Here is a 15,311-nt window from a genome sequence, read left to right on the forward strand (position 1 = left end):
TATATTGTTTTATATACATATGTGTATGTTGTGTTATCATTCTGTTTTTATTGTAATGTATACAGGGCTCTCTTGTAAAAGAGATCTTTAATCTGTGTGTCTTCCTGTTTAAATATAGGTGAAATAAATAAAATATACATACCTCTGCTTCTTCCAAGACTTATAATAACAGCCAGGCAGCAGCCTCCCCTCTCCTTATTCCCCAACAGGGAGCGACAGCAATAATCTGTCTCTCTCCATGCCATCAGTGTAGTGTAGTGGCTACCTATGGCCTTACAGTAATGATAGCAGCTTCCCCTGGTCCTGCAGTTCCTTCATGATCCTCTAGAGGGCCTTTCTCCAGTGGCAATGTCTTTTTTCTCAGCAACAACGGCAGGTGGGATTTAATCTTTGCTATTATTGCACTTGTACTGAGGGGAGGCCGTGATGCACTCGTACTGGGTAGGAGTAATAGGGGATAAATATGAAGTATTTCTTCATTGGATAAGAGGCCTTTTGGTTGAACTGTCACAAAATTAAAATTAAAAAAAATATATGGATCCTTTCACGACGTGGAAATGTCGAGTCAAACTACTCACTTGACCTTTTCTGCTTAAATTCCCTTGTTCACGTGAAATGTGAAGTAGATGATGTCGGATGTTGTTCAGCGGTTGTCGTGGGAAACCGTAGGGGAACAAACATACTCCTGATCCTCTTTCAGGAAAAGATTAAATTAATAAAACCGCAGCGACAATAAACAATATTCCTATTCATGACAAGGGGGCGATCTTCCATCCATTCACTGCATACATGGAGTCAAATCATAAACTGAAGAAATCTAAATTATGATGGCAACAAATAATCGTTCTTCTGGGAGATGTCGAAAGGTCACTTTGAAAGGTCACAGGTCAAGGTGACTCCCTCAGCAGTGCAACAGCTTGCAAGTGGTACCGTAGAGCTGCTGTGCGAGTTAAGAAACTGCACCCAAAGAGGTGCATTATGCGTGGCAGCCGGTGACAGGACCTCTCTGCTTGTGTAGAGAACCGTGGACCAAAGGCACAGCCACAGACACACCCCAGGCTGTGGTCAACTCAAACAGACCAGCATTGTAGAGGACGCCAGTAAAAGACATGGGGGCATGCTGCAAATCCAGCCTGTGAAGACTCAAACCTTGTAGAGGACAATGAAAAGGAGCTGCTACTGTATTCCAGCTCCATTCTCCCACATACTGCACTAGCGTGTCAGCCTGCCACTGTTCCACACAGCTGAGCAGCAGGACATGGGCTGGCGGCTGAAAACCAGCAGGACACGGGCACAGTGGGCACAGTGGGAGGCTCCTCCATGGATCCTGTTATTCCTGTCCCACTGTGTACTGGGTTCACCTGCTAGGGCAGTAGGGCTAACATGCGGAGCCCGGCCCTGGAGGGGTAAAAAAGGCACTGGGGTCAAAAGGTATGCTATTAATTAGCAACAACTCCTGAACAGCTCCTGTTAGCTAAACAGATTACCAACAGCTCCTGAAAGGTGTGTATAAGAGAACACACACAGGTGATCATCAGCGAACAAACAGAGGTCTCTCTCCTAGTCTCTAACAATCAGCAAAGAGGTGTTTGGTTCCCTTCTCTTGTGCAACAATTCAAAGTGATAAACAATTCCTGTTTGGAAACACAACAGTCGGGGTGGTCAGAGCAGTTCCCTCTGTTCAATTCATTTCCAGGGCAGAAACAGGTTTCCCTCAAATGAAACAATTTATTGATATTTGGAGGACAAATAAGTGCGTAAATGCACTTTCTCTCTTGAGTGTTAAACAACTTGGCAGTAAGACGAGTGTGGGAAGAGGATTTTCCATTTCTTGTCTTCCCAATGAAATCAGGTACACAAGCACAAGGCGAGAGGGTCCTATTATTCAACTTAAAACACAACACAAAATGACACACAACTTAAAAGCTGCCTTCTCAGTGAAAACGTAACAAATACTAAGTAGTTTCCTTCTCTTCAGAGTTTCCTGTAAAGGTTTTAAGCCATAAAAAGTCCACAATTGAGGCAGTGAACTTGGGAGACAAATACATATTTTTTTTTCTCAGACAATTTTGTCAACAGATAAAACTAAACCAACCTCATCTTAAAACTACAACTCAGTTTCGTTTTTTTTGTTTTTGTTAAAGAAACAGTCATATAATGGTACCAACAGTAGGCTATAAATATAGGTCTTAAAAATCTAACTGTTGGCTGACAAAGGGGAAAACTGTGGTTAAAAAAAAAATACTACAAAATAATAGCACTACAACTTAAAAAAATGTACAATCCCCCCCCCCCCACCCCCAAAAAATAAATGATCAGTTTATATATTGAATACCGTTTTACTTATTGATTATTAGGATTACTGTATATCATTTGTTAGCAATTACCATTAAAATATTGTCATATTCAGAAAAACTTGGCGAAAAACATTGGCATATTGATTGAATGAAACCGGACCAACAAATAAAAGTCTGTTTTTATCTCTAGTGTAATCTTATCACGCATTATAGGTCAAAGGTTATAGGTCACAACGTACTACCAAGGGTCAAGTGGTGCTAAAGACAATGTACACAATAAAATCTACCCTTAGCATCGCTCTTAGTAGGCTATTTGTTTGTCGCGTCATTGCATTGATGGACCCATCTATATTAGCTGGGCAAAAATCACTTCTGAATTCCTCATTCAGCCTCTCAATATGCCCAAATATTACTGGAGTCGCTTAAACATTAAAAACACATTTGGAAACCGATTGAACACACTGTATTTAAGCTACACCACAGCCAAGTTAGGAATTTACACTCAGCAACTAAAACCCATGTATGGGTGTTTCAACCTCCTTTACATATTTTGTCACAACCCACTTTGTAGTGTTCCATTAACCATTCCTTGAACACACAGGATTTTCAGGTGTAACCGAACCAATTACACAGGATAAAACACCAGGTGTAGCCGAACCAATTACACAGGGTAAAACACCAGGTGTAACCGAACCAGTTACACAGGGTAAAACACCAGGTGTAACCGAACCAATTACACATGGTAAAACACCAGGTGTAACCGAACTAGTTAGACATGGTAAAACACCAGGTGTAACCGAACTAGTTATACAGGGTAAAACACCAGGTGTAACCGAACTAGTTAGACATGGTAAAACACCAGGTGTAACCGAACTAGTTAGACATGGTAAGACACCAGGTGTAACCGAACTAGTTAGACATGGTAAGACACCAGGTGTAACCGAACTAGTTATACATGGTAAAACACCAGGTGTAACCGAACTAGTTACACATGGTAAAACACCAGGTGTAACCGAACTAGTTATACATGGTAAGACACCAGGTGTAACCGAACTAGTTATACATGGTAAGACACCAGGTGTAACCGAACTAGTTATACAGGGTAAAACACCAGGTGTAACCGAACTAGTTATACATGGTAAAACACCAGGTGTAACCGAACTAGTTATACAGGGTAAAACACCAGGTGTAACCGAACTAGTTATACATGGTAAAACACCAGGTGTAACCGAACTAGTTATACATGGTAAAACACCAGGTGTAACCGAACTAGTTAGACATGGTAAGACACCAGGTGTAACCGAACTAGTTATACATGGTAAAACACCAGGTGTAACCGAACTAGTTATACAGGGTAAAACACCAGGTGTAACCGAACTAGTTATACATGGTAAAACACCAGGTGTAACCGAACTAGTTATACAGGGTAAAACACCAGGTGTAACCGAACTAGTTAGACATGGTAAGACACCAGGTGTAACCGAACCAGTTACACAGGGTAAAACACCAGGTGTAACCGAACCAGTTACACATGGTAAGACACCAGGTGTAACCGAACCAGTTACACAGGGTAAAACACCAGGTGTAACCAAACCAGTTATACATGGTAAAACACCAGGCGTAACCAAACCAGTTACACAGGGTAAAACACCAGGTGTAACCAAACCAGTTACACAGGGTAAAACACCAGGTGTAACCGAACCAGTTATACAGGGTAAAACACCAGATGTAACCAAACCAGTTATACATGGTAAAACACCAGGTGTAACCAAACCAGTTACACAGGGTAAAACACCAGGTGTAACCGAACTAGTTATACATGGTAAGACACCAGGTGTAACCGAACTAGTTATACATGGTAAAACACCAGGTGTAACCAAACCAGTTACACAGGGTAAAACACCAGGTGTAACCGAACCAGTTACACAGGGTAAAACACCAGATGTAACCGAACACCAGATAGCCTACCGTGCATAGGTACATTCAGATTTCTAGGTTTAGAACATGTTCATGTATTAGAGAAAGTTGCCCAGTAAGTCCATTTGATCAATATGGAAGACGGTAAGGACATATCCCAACATTAATGTCCCCAATCATTTATGAGAAATACAAACGGAATGATTTATACGCTCACCATACCAGTCAAACAGGGCCTGATGGTATCTTTCTCAAAATGTGACATTTAGAATAAAGAAATGGTTAGTGAACAAAGGGTTTTGAGGTGAATATTTTTGCTAAAAATATATAATTAACTTTAAATGACACCAACTGATTGTAATAAGCATTAAGTAGTATAACGTATACATAATACAACCAAACACTAACAGCAGAGCAAATCTTAGAGAGAAGTTTCAACTTTTACAAACAGCGGTTGGTTCAAGTTTTCCTAAATGAAAACGAAAAAGGGGCCAGTATACCTCATTTTAAATTTACAGTAGATTTTTCATTTTATTCATAGCATGTCCCCCTTTTATAATACTCCAGCTGAATTGTTTCTGCATATGTTGGCTAGAAATGATCACACCCTTTATAAAACAGGGTTCCAAAATTACACATCTGTTGACTTTCAGGGGGAAATTGTATACTTATTTTGGTGGACAAAATAGTGACATAGCCTATCCCCCCCCCCATAACCCTACTCTCTAGTAGCAACCCCATGAGGCAGAACTCAACACACAGCATGCAATAGTAGTTTTCTTTCTTTTTTACAATATCATTGATGTTTTGCTTCCTCTATCTGATTGTAGTTATGATGGACCTCGCACCACGACCATCACCAGATAGTCCTCGTCGGTTTTGGCCAGAGCTTTAGCCGAGACATCAATGAACTGCTGTGAGAACTCACAGGGGGGGAACGCGTGGAGAACACCCTGGTGGTCCTTATCCCGGCTGCCTCCAACCGGCAGGCTGATGACTCCGGCTGCCTGCTTCTGTTTCAGGTAGGACACCAGATTTCGGAGAGGACGTTGTGTTGAAGCCGCCGGGTCCGTCGACGACACCTCCTCGCCGCCGGAACCGGGAACCGCCAGGAGGACGGCATAGCCGCCGGGGCCGGCCGCTTTGATGCGTCTGGAGACCTCGTCCAGCTTGGGCTGGTCGAGGCGGAGACGCTGGGTGATCTTGAGCTCCCCCACCTGTCTCCCCGTGGGGCCGTCAACAAGGAGGTCCTTGGCCACGCCCTGGTGACCCTCCAGGAGGTGCATGTTGGCGGGGAAGTTGCTGTTCTTCAGGAGGAGCATGCCGTGCCAGGCCAGGCTCAGCTTGGATGACTGACTACCTTTAGAGCCACCCTGGTCTGAGGAGCGATCCCTCTTAGCTCCAGGTCCTTTGCTGCTGCTGTCGCCGGCTTTACGTTTCCGCTCCCCTGCTGAGGACGAGAGGCCACTGCTGGAGGCCCCTCTTTCGACAAGACTCCCCTGGCTCTTTAGTCTCCTGTCCCCCCCGCCAGGATGCTCCAGACTGAGGCGACGGTCTCGTCCAGGGGAGGGTCTGTCATCGCCACGAGGGGTACGCTCTGAGTCACTGAAGCGGCCCCCGTTGGGGCTACCATCTGGGGATGGGCCCCCTCGGTGTCGGCGTGCCGTGCGGTCAGTGCTGTCAGGAGAGACTTCAAGATGGCGACTGTCATCCATAAGGTGTCGTTTCCGTCTTGGGTCGCAGCCGCGCCCCGCCAGCTCTCGCTCCAGAGACCAGGGCTCCCTCCCTCCCGGCCGCCGGTCCCGCTCCAGCGGCTCGAAGGTCCCGGGACGTACCCGCTCACGCATAGCCGGGATGGGGGGCCACTCGGCCCCGGGGAAGCCCAGCTCTCTCTCTCTGAAGTGGAGCAGCGGTGGAGTCCTTTCCCTGTCCCTCAGGGGCTCAGCTATGGCGCGGTGGATGAAAGCGTCTGCCACCATGTCGAAGGGGGGTAGAGGAAGAGGCTGAAGGAACTGCTGTTGGTAGTGGTGCTCTGTGTCTGCAAAGTCCACCCTGAGTCTCCTCTCGGGCCCCCCCAGAGGGAAGCCACGCATGTGAGTGCACGCAGCCTGAGCAGCGTCAAGGCTCTCATACTGTATATAAGCCCAGGTGTCCCCCTTTCTGTAGTCAATGGTCCTTATTGTACCAAAGCGGTCAAACTCTCTGGCCAATGCTGCTAGGGGGACCCAGGGTCCGAGCCCACCCACCCATAAGCGTGTGGTGGGAGTGGCCTTACCATAGCCAATCTTTATGGGGTTACGGCCCACTATCTTCCCAGACATGGTGAGTTTGGCGCGGTGGGCCATATCGAGATTCTCAAACTTGAGGAACCCGTACGTGCTGGTCTGTCCCCGTGTGGGCTTTATATCCACCTCTGTTATCAACCCAAACCTGTCGAAGGCCCGCCTCAGGTCTGTCTCTGTGACAGTGATGTCCAAGTTGCCCAGAAACAACGTCCTGTTTGCTCTTTGGTCATCCTCTGGGGAGATAAAATCCTCCTCACGGAAAGCAGAAGCTCTCTCTGCAATGAAAGCTGGAACTGGGCGCACCCTGGCTTCAAACAGGGCAAACTCCCTCTCCCGCTCTAGGTCTCTGGGCAAAGGAGGAGGTGGGGGAGGAGGGAGGCGCCCAAGGGCCAGCTGCTGTAGTCTGTAGTCTCTGTATCCAAGCACAGATGGAGAGAGGGGTCTCTGGGTGTGCAAGTGTCTGTGGCCTGGGGCTCCAACATATGGGTCTCTGTCAACTCGCTCAACTGGAGAACGGCTTCTCCTCCTGTTAATGTACACTGCATCGATTTTCAGAGGTCGGTCATAAAGTACTAACCTGCCCCGTGCATGTTTAGCTGCTCTGGCATCCTCGGGCTTTCTGAAGTTGACAAACGCAATTCTCTCGTCGTTGCTGCGGCTTATTTTGACACTCACGTCCCCGAATTTTTTGAATTCGTGGAAAAGTCCGTCTTCTATGTCTTCATCGCTCAACTGGGTGCCCAGTTCACTGATTTTGAGAGTCTTGTACTCACTCTCGTTGTTAGGTGGAGGCGGAACACGCTCGCCGCGAGCATTAGTCCTTGCCGCGGCTAAATCGAGTGTCAAACCCAGGTTGTGGTTCTTACCGATAGAGGTAGTAGCAGCAACGGGATAGCTATGGTTACTCCCACCGGTTCGACTCGATACATGTCCATCAAAATCCCGGCCTCTCTTGTCACCCAACAAACTCCTTCTCGTAGATCCCCCGTCACTTTTAGTCGAGCTATTTCCATTATTACTCCCACTGGAAACCGAGATAGCCCTCGTTTTCTTGCTGGGCGGGTGGCCTCCTCCCCTGTCTCGGATATCATCCAAAACCCGAGAACGCTTTTTAATCGGTGACCTTTCTTTGCCTTTCATTGCAGCTCACCATACAACGATTATGGCTTTTCTTATGTTATTTCTGTATAATGTCTTGCAGTAAATCAGTGAAAAGGCGAACTCCGATTATCACTGACCCTGCCGCAAATCAACAACATCCGCCATTTTGTCTAGAATTCTGTCAGAGCCCGCCCCTTCGAGCTGATTGGACTGAAAACTGTGTGGAAAACAACCACCGTGTTTACAGTGGATGTCAGTCAAATCAGAAATAACAGAAACTCGAACAATATTTATTTTGGTTAAAAGTTGTTTAGCATACAACCATGCGTTTTATATTTAGTTATCTATGTTTTTAAATAACTAGTATTATTGATCATAATAAAGTGTACTACACATTATTTGTAAAACACTGAGCAAAGTAAGAATACAACACCATTCTATGTTGCGCTAGGTTTTTAAAAGGCATGCATTGTGAGAGTTTTTTTTAATGAATTGTATAAAACTATTTCAGTGGGGTTAGAAAATGTACACATTTTTTTTTATTTCCAATTTTCTCTGTCTAAAGCTGTACTTCTGCAATCTCTCCACATGATGGTGCCATCTGAGTAGCATACTAAAACTTATTTGTAACCATGCAGTGGTGTCTTGTAACCATGCAGTAGCGGCTTGATAAGCAAATAAATCAAATCAAATCAAGTTTATTTTATATAGCCCTTCGTACATCAGCTAATATCTCGAAGTGCTGTACAGAAACCCAGCCTAAAACCCCAAACAGCAAGCAATGCAGGTGTAGAAGCACATTAACTACTGTATGTGTTATGTTTTTCAGAATATACTTAAAGTGATTTTGGTCAAAATGTTTATAAGACAGCCAATATGAGTCTCAGTAGGCCTATATCGGCCTGTATGTGACAGGGTAGGAACCTTAGTTTTGGTCAGTGTTTCCCCTTGGGATGGGGTCGATTGTACTAAGTAGGCAGGCCTATGTGTTAACTGGTTATCAATGTTTGTTTTTTCAAGATTGTCATACACTACAGGACCAAAAGTATGTGGACACCCCTTCAAATTAGTGGATTCAGCTTTTTCAGCCACACCCGTTGCTGACAGGTGTATAAAATCGAGCGGATGGCCATGCAATCTCCACAGACAAATATTGGCAGTAGAATTGCCCGTAATTCGCTCCCAAGTGGCGCAGCGGTCTAAGGCACTGCATCTCAGTGGTAGAGGTGTCACTACAGAAACTGGTTCGATCCCGGGCTGTATCACAACCGGCCGTGATCAGGAGTCCCATAAGGCAGTACACAATTGGCCCAGTGTTGTCTGGGTTAGGGGAGGGTTTGGTCAGGGTAGGACGTCATTGTAAATAAGAATTTGTTCTTAACTGACTTGCCTAGTTAAATAAAGGTTCAATAAAAATAAGAGCTCAGTGACTTTCAATGTGGCACCATCATAGGATGCCACCTTTCCAATGAGTCAGTTTGTCAAATTCCTGCCCTGCTAGAGCTGTCCCAGTCAACTGTAAGTGCTGTTATTGTGAAGTGGAAATGTCTAGGAGCAACAACGGCTCAGTGGTAGGCCACACAAGCTCACAGAACGGGGCCGCTGAGTGCTGAAGCGCATAGAGCGTAAAAATCGTCTTTCCTCGGTGCAACACTCACTACCAAGTTCCAAACTGCCGCTTGAAGCAATGTCAGCACAATAATTGTTCATTGGGAGCTGCAGGAAATGGGTTTCCATGGCCGAGCAGCCACACACAAGCCTAAAATCACCATGTGCAATGCCAAGCGTCGGCTGGAGTGGTGTAAAGCTCGCAGCCATTGGACTCTGGAAACATGTTCTCTGGAGTGATGAATCACGCTTCACCATCTGGCAGTTCAACGGATGGATTTGGGTTTAACGGATGGCAGGAGAACACTACCTGCCTGAATGCATAGTGCCAACTGTAAAATTCGGTGGAGGAGGAATAATGGTCTAGGGCTGTTTTTAATGGTTTGGGCGCCTTAGTTCCAGTGAAGGGAAATCTTAACGCTACATCATACAATGACATTCTAGACGATTCTGTGCTTCCAACTTTGTGGCAACAGTTTGGGGAAAGCCCTTTCCTGTTTATGCATGACAATGCCCCCGTGCACAGAAATGGTTTGTCGAGATCGGTGTGGAAGAACTTGACTGACCTGCACAGAACCCTGACCTCAACCCCATCACACACCTTTGGGATGAATTGGTACGCCGACTGCGAACCAGGCCTAATCGCCTTACTACATTAGTGCCCGACCTCACTAATGCTCTTATGGCTGAATGGAAGCAAGTCCACGCAGCAATGTTCCAACATCTAGTGGAAAGCCTTCCCAGAAGAGTGGAGGCTGTTAAAGCAACACCATATTAATGCCAATGATTTTGTAATGAGATGTTCAATGTTTTGATAGCAGTGTTTTTTGATACCTAGTAAGTCTTAACTAGGTATTAACTTCACCCCCCCCCCCCTTCAGATCAGCTGCTAAATCTATTCTACCCTTTCTTCTCTCTCCTTTGAAATAAAACCCAAAGCAACCTGACACTTATAGCTGAGCTCTCTCTCTCACCTTAATTCTATTACCTCTCATGTTGACAGTTACAGTAGGGCCCTTTAGGCCTACACAGCATGCTGCCAATTATGAGCTTATAGGTACAAAACTGTTAATGCCGATTAATCACATCAAGCGTCTCAGAGTAGGATTGCTGATATAGGATCAGTTCCACCTGGTCTTATATTTTATGATTTTATTCATAATTTTTTTTATCTCAAAAGATAATAATGCTAAACTGATCCTAGATCTGCACTCCTAATCTGAGATGCTTAATGATTACTGGCCTAGATCACAGCAGTTAATTGGGGGAGGACGGGCTTGAATGGAATGGCTGGAACGGTATTGAATGGAATGGTATTGAACACATGGTTTCTGTATGTTTGATGCCATTCCATTCATTCCATGAGCTTTCCTCCCCTCAGCAGCCTCCTGTGGCTTAGATGCCTGATCATGAGCCTGATGTGAGAGTTCAGAATAGCAGCACAGACACGGCATCACTAGTTTATGATTCAGGGCAGTCAAGGTACGTCTGTGGCATAGATCAAAAGCTTGGTGTACTTCTTGAAACTACGGTCGGACGACAGCTTTGCAGATTTAATGACACTTTCAGAGGTATTTCTTTGGGTAATGAGGTTAATATATGTATGTACAGGCGCCAGTGACAGCCCTCACCCAATGACCCCGAATAAAGAGCCTGTGTGTGTGTGTGTGTGTGTGTGTGTGTGTGTGTGTGTGTGTGTGTGTGTGTGTGTGTGTGTGTGTGTGTGTGTGTGTGTGTGTGTGTGTGTGTGTGTGTGTGTGTGTGTGTGTGTGTGTGTGTGTGTGTGTGTGTGTGTGTGTGTGTGTGTGTGTGTGTGCGTGTGTGTGTCGGACATGGATGAAGAACGTTTGTCGCACACCTAGGACCTAAGCCATTTTCCGCTCTATGGTGTTTTTGATGGATGACTCTGTTGCACTAATGATAAACAGCAACGCAGGGTAGGCCTGCATATTTTAGCCTGGTTTACTGAGTTAAGAGACACTAGCTCCTGTACTCCTGAGCTTACTTGGAATGCAACTTAAGTAGCTAATTCAATGAGCTCTACACACTATTTTCCGGTTAAAATAGTTCATTTTCACTCTGACTGACCAGGCTTTAGAGAAATGTTGAGTCATCTTGTCTCCAGAATATTTTGCAATGAATAGGGACAGATGATGAACTACTGTCATTTTAATACGAAACATTTATAGTACTCACTATACTGACTGGCGTTTTTACAATCGCCTGAAGTAAAGCAATGTAATGACACATTTTACATGTCAATTTCACTGCATCATCCTATGTAATGTTAACTCTGTCTGTTTTATAGTTTAACACCTCTATTTTGAGAGTCTGATACCTCACCTTTAAACATTACAGTAAAGGTTACTTTGAGAGACCACGTGACTCATTCATTGTGAGTCGGAGGCCTATAAACCGTTACACTATTTCCTCTGCTTGTTTTCCACAGGCCATTCATCCGTCTCCTTAGTTTCTGCTCTGTTCTGAAGGCTCCTCTTATCTCTTCCACTTAATCTGAGGTTTAATCAGTGCTGGGGGCTCCTGCAGCTGGAGAGTGAGTGCCGGGGGTGTATTCATTGGGACGCACAAGGGAAAATGTTTTAAAACAGTCTGAAACAGAAAATGAAAAATGTGCATTTCTTATTGCACAAGTCCAGGTAGTCGTCCCTCCCTGTTGCCGTCTGCTTTCTTCCGTTTGGTACCTAATGAATATGGCGCTGCGGCTGTCTCCTAGGGTCTGGCTGGAATTTGAAGGCTGTATGTGGGTGTGGAAAGTGTCTCTGACAGGTTTGCTTTTCACTCCCTCTACTCTGCTCAGCTCCTCTATTGAAACCACATGTCTGCTTACACAAAACAAGGCACAGATCAGGGGAGGCCGGGAGGGGACTGGCTGGCATCTAATTTGTTCCAGCATTGCTGTCATAGTACTGAAGTAACGAGAGGGAAGGGAGGATGGGAGGAAGAGAGAGAGCACCAAATATTTGCCCATAGCAATCTAACCACCTGGGGAAGCAAAGTAGCTTTGAAGGATCTGTCTTTCACTGTAAATCATTTAAACCCAGAAAAGATGCATTACCAAAAGAAATCACCCAGATTGTCCGGTATGGCTAGCTGACACGTATTGGGCATCTTGTCATGTTCATCATCTTGTCATGTTTACCATCTTGTCATGTTCATCATCTTGTCATGTTTACCATCTTGTCATGTTCATCATCTTGTCATGTTTACCATCTTGTCATGTTTACCATCTTGTCATGTTTACCAGATGGGGTGGTACCACGCAACTCTACATTTCAAAGCAGCACCAGCCAATGATGAGAAGACATTACACACAGAAAGAGCATGTAGTTATCTTCCATCTTCCTCCAATCAATAGTAGCCAGCAGCCACACCATCCTGCTGCATCCTACTGCTGGCTTGTTTGCCTCTGAAGCTAAACTGCCCTGCAGGGTTGGTTCATGTTCGATCCTTGGATGGGAGACCAGATGCTGCTGGACGTGTTGTTGGAGGGCCAGTAGGGGGCACTCTTCCCTCTGGTCTAAGGAGACTCCAATAACGGTGGTGTATAAAAATGACAAAGCCATGCATTTACCACCAATCCCTTCTTATACATTGCTCTCCATTACATTTTTTTTTGTATGGGTCATTATCACAGTATACATGATCCCAATATTAGCTCCCAAGACACCGCTAATAAAAAATAAAAAGTAAAGTGGATTGTGAGGATTTATTGGCGCATTGAACCATGCCATAGTTTAAAAACTATTTGGATATGTTGAAAACAATGATGTCATATCTGAAATCCAACATCTTTGTGCACGTTCGGCCATTGTCTACATGAGTCACAATAACCCATGAAGGCTTTCCCTGGGTCATTGAAACCCATATGTAATGTGGAAAATCATGCCACACCACCACTGTGTCAAGTCAAGGGCCTATCAGTATACAGTAATTCATCCCCTCTCCATAAAATACTCCTTGTGATAAAAAAAATATATGAAGAAACGACCAGGGAATTATAACCCCAATTTCTTCAGTGAGACATAGCTCATCATTCATTTGAGTTTGGCGTTTACACTCTCTGCTGCCAGATGTGAACTAGGTAGACCCTGCATTCTCAATACGGAGCGGGGACTTTGGAGGGATGCCTGATAGCCGCCCTACACTTCATCATCAATGGCATAGTGCAGTCGCTCAGTTAGTTTTTCATTAATAGGCCTACCACTTTAAACTGATGCATGGGGTGCCATCCGAAGGCCTCTTGATGTGAGGCCAGCTATACTGCTACATACACACACACACACACACACACACACATAGAGCTCCTCCCTCAGCACACCTCAACGGACAGACCGCTCTTATAGTCCTGGATGTTGTGTAGGAATATTTTTTATTCTGTACAGGCTTCCTTCTTTTCACTCTGTCAATTAGGTTATTATTGTGGAGTAACTACAATGTTGTTGATTAATCTACAGTTTTCTCCTATTAAAGCCATTAAACTCTGTAACTGTTTTAAAGTCACCATTGGCCTCATAGTGAAATCCCTGAGCGGTTTCCTTCCTCTCCGGCAACTGAGTTAGGAAGGACTTCTATATATTCCTAGTGACTGGCTTGGTGTATTGATACACCATCCAAAGTGTAATTAACAACTTCACCATGCTCAAAGGAATATTCAATGTCTGCTTTTTTAAATTTTAACCCATCTACCAATAGGTGACCTACTTTGCGAGGCAATGGAAAACCTCCCTGGTCTTTGTGGTTGAATCTGTGTTTGAAGTTCACTGCTCGACTGAGGGACGTTACAGATATTTGTATGTGTGGGGTACAGAGATGAGGTAGTCATTAAAAAATCATGTTAAACACTATTATTGCACACAGAGTAAACTTATGTGACTTGTTAACCAAATATTTCCTCCTGAACTTATTCAGACTTGCCATAAAAAAAGTGTTGAATACCTATTGACCCAAGAAATTTCAGCTTTCATTTTTTAAAATAAATTTGTAAAATGTTCCACAAACATACCGTACATTACCAAAAGTACAATAGTGAAGATGTTTTCCCAGATCTGTGCCTCGACACAATCCTTTCTTTGAGCTCTACGGACAATTCCTTCGACCTCATGGCTTGGATTTTGCTCTGACATGCACTGTCGACTGTGGGAGCTTATATAGACAGTTGTGCGCCTTTCCAAATCATGTCCAATTAATTGAATTTACCACAGGTGGACTCCAATCAAGTTGTAGAAACATCTCAAGGAGGATCAATGGAAACAGGATGCACGTGAGCTTAATTTCAAGTCTCATAGCAAAGGGTCAGAATACTTATGTATACAAATACAAATGTTTAATACATTTGCTAAAATGTCTAACAACCTGTTTTCGCTTGGTCATTATGGGGTACTGTGTATAGATTGATGAGAAAAACAATGTTTTTAATCCATTTAAGAATAAGGCCCCGGTGCACAACTAAGCAAGAGGACAAGTACATTAGAGTGTCTAGTTTGAGAAACAGACTAGACACAAGTCCTCAACTGGTAGCTTCATTAAGTAGTACCCGCAAAACACCAGTCTTAACGTCAACAGTGGAGAGGCGACAGTGGAGAGTTGCAAAGAAAGAAAAAAACATAGACTGGCCAATAAAAATAAAAGATTAAGATGGGAAAAAGAACACAGACACTGGACAGAGGAACTCTGCCTAGAAGGCCAGCATCCCGGAGTCGCCTCTTCACTGTTGACGTTGAGACTGATGTTTTGCGGGTACTATTTAATGAAGCTGCCAGTTGAGGACTTGTGAGGCGTCTGTTTCTCAAACTAGACACTCTAATGTAATTGTCCTCTTGCTCAGTTGTGCACCGGGGCCTCCCACTCCTCTTTCTATTCTGGTTAGAACCAGTTTGCGCTGTTCTGTGAAGGGAGTAGTACATAGCGTTGTACGAGATCTTCAGTTTCTTGACAATTTCTTTCATGGAAAAGACTTCATTTCTCAATACAAGAATAGATTGACGAGTTTCAGAAGAAAGTTCTTTGTTTCTGGTCATTTTGAGCCTGTAATCGAAACCACAATGCTGATGCTCCAGATACTCAACTAGTCTAAAGAAGGCCA

General features: G+C 44.4%; 1 pseudogene; it reads right to left on the minus strand.

Annotated features, from left to right (window-relative positions):
• Positions 1–1,708: 1,708 nt before the first annotated feature.
• On the minus strand, positions 1,709–7,775 carry LOC139543069 (RNA-binding protein 15 pseudogene; annotated as a pseudogene).
• Positions 7,776–15,311: the final 7,536 nt, after the last annotated feature.

This window comes from Salvelinus alpinus, chromosome 17 (assembly GCF_045679555.1).
Source record: "Salvelinus alpinus chromosome 17, SLU_Salpinus.1, whole genome shotgun sequence".
Lineage (NCBI taxonomy): Eukaryota > Metazoa > Chordata > Actinopteri > Salmoniformes > Salmonidae > Salvelinus > Salvelinus alpinus.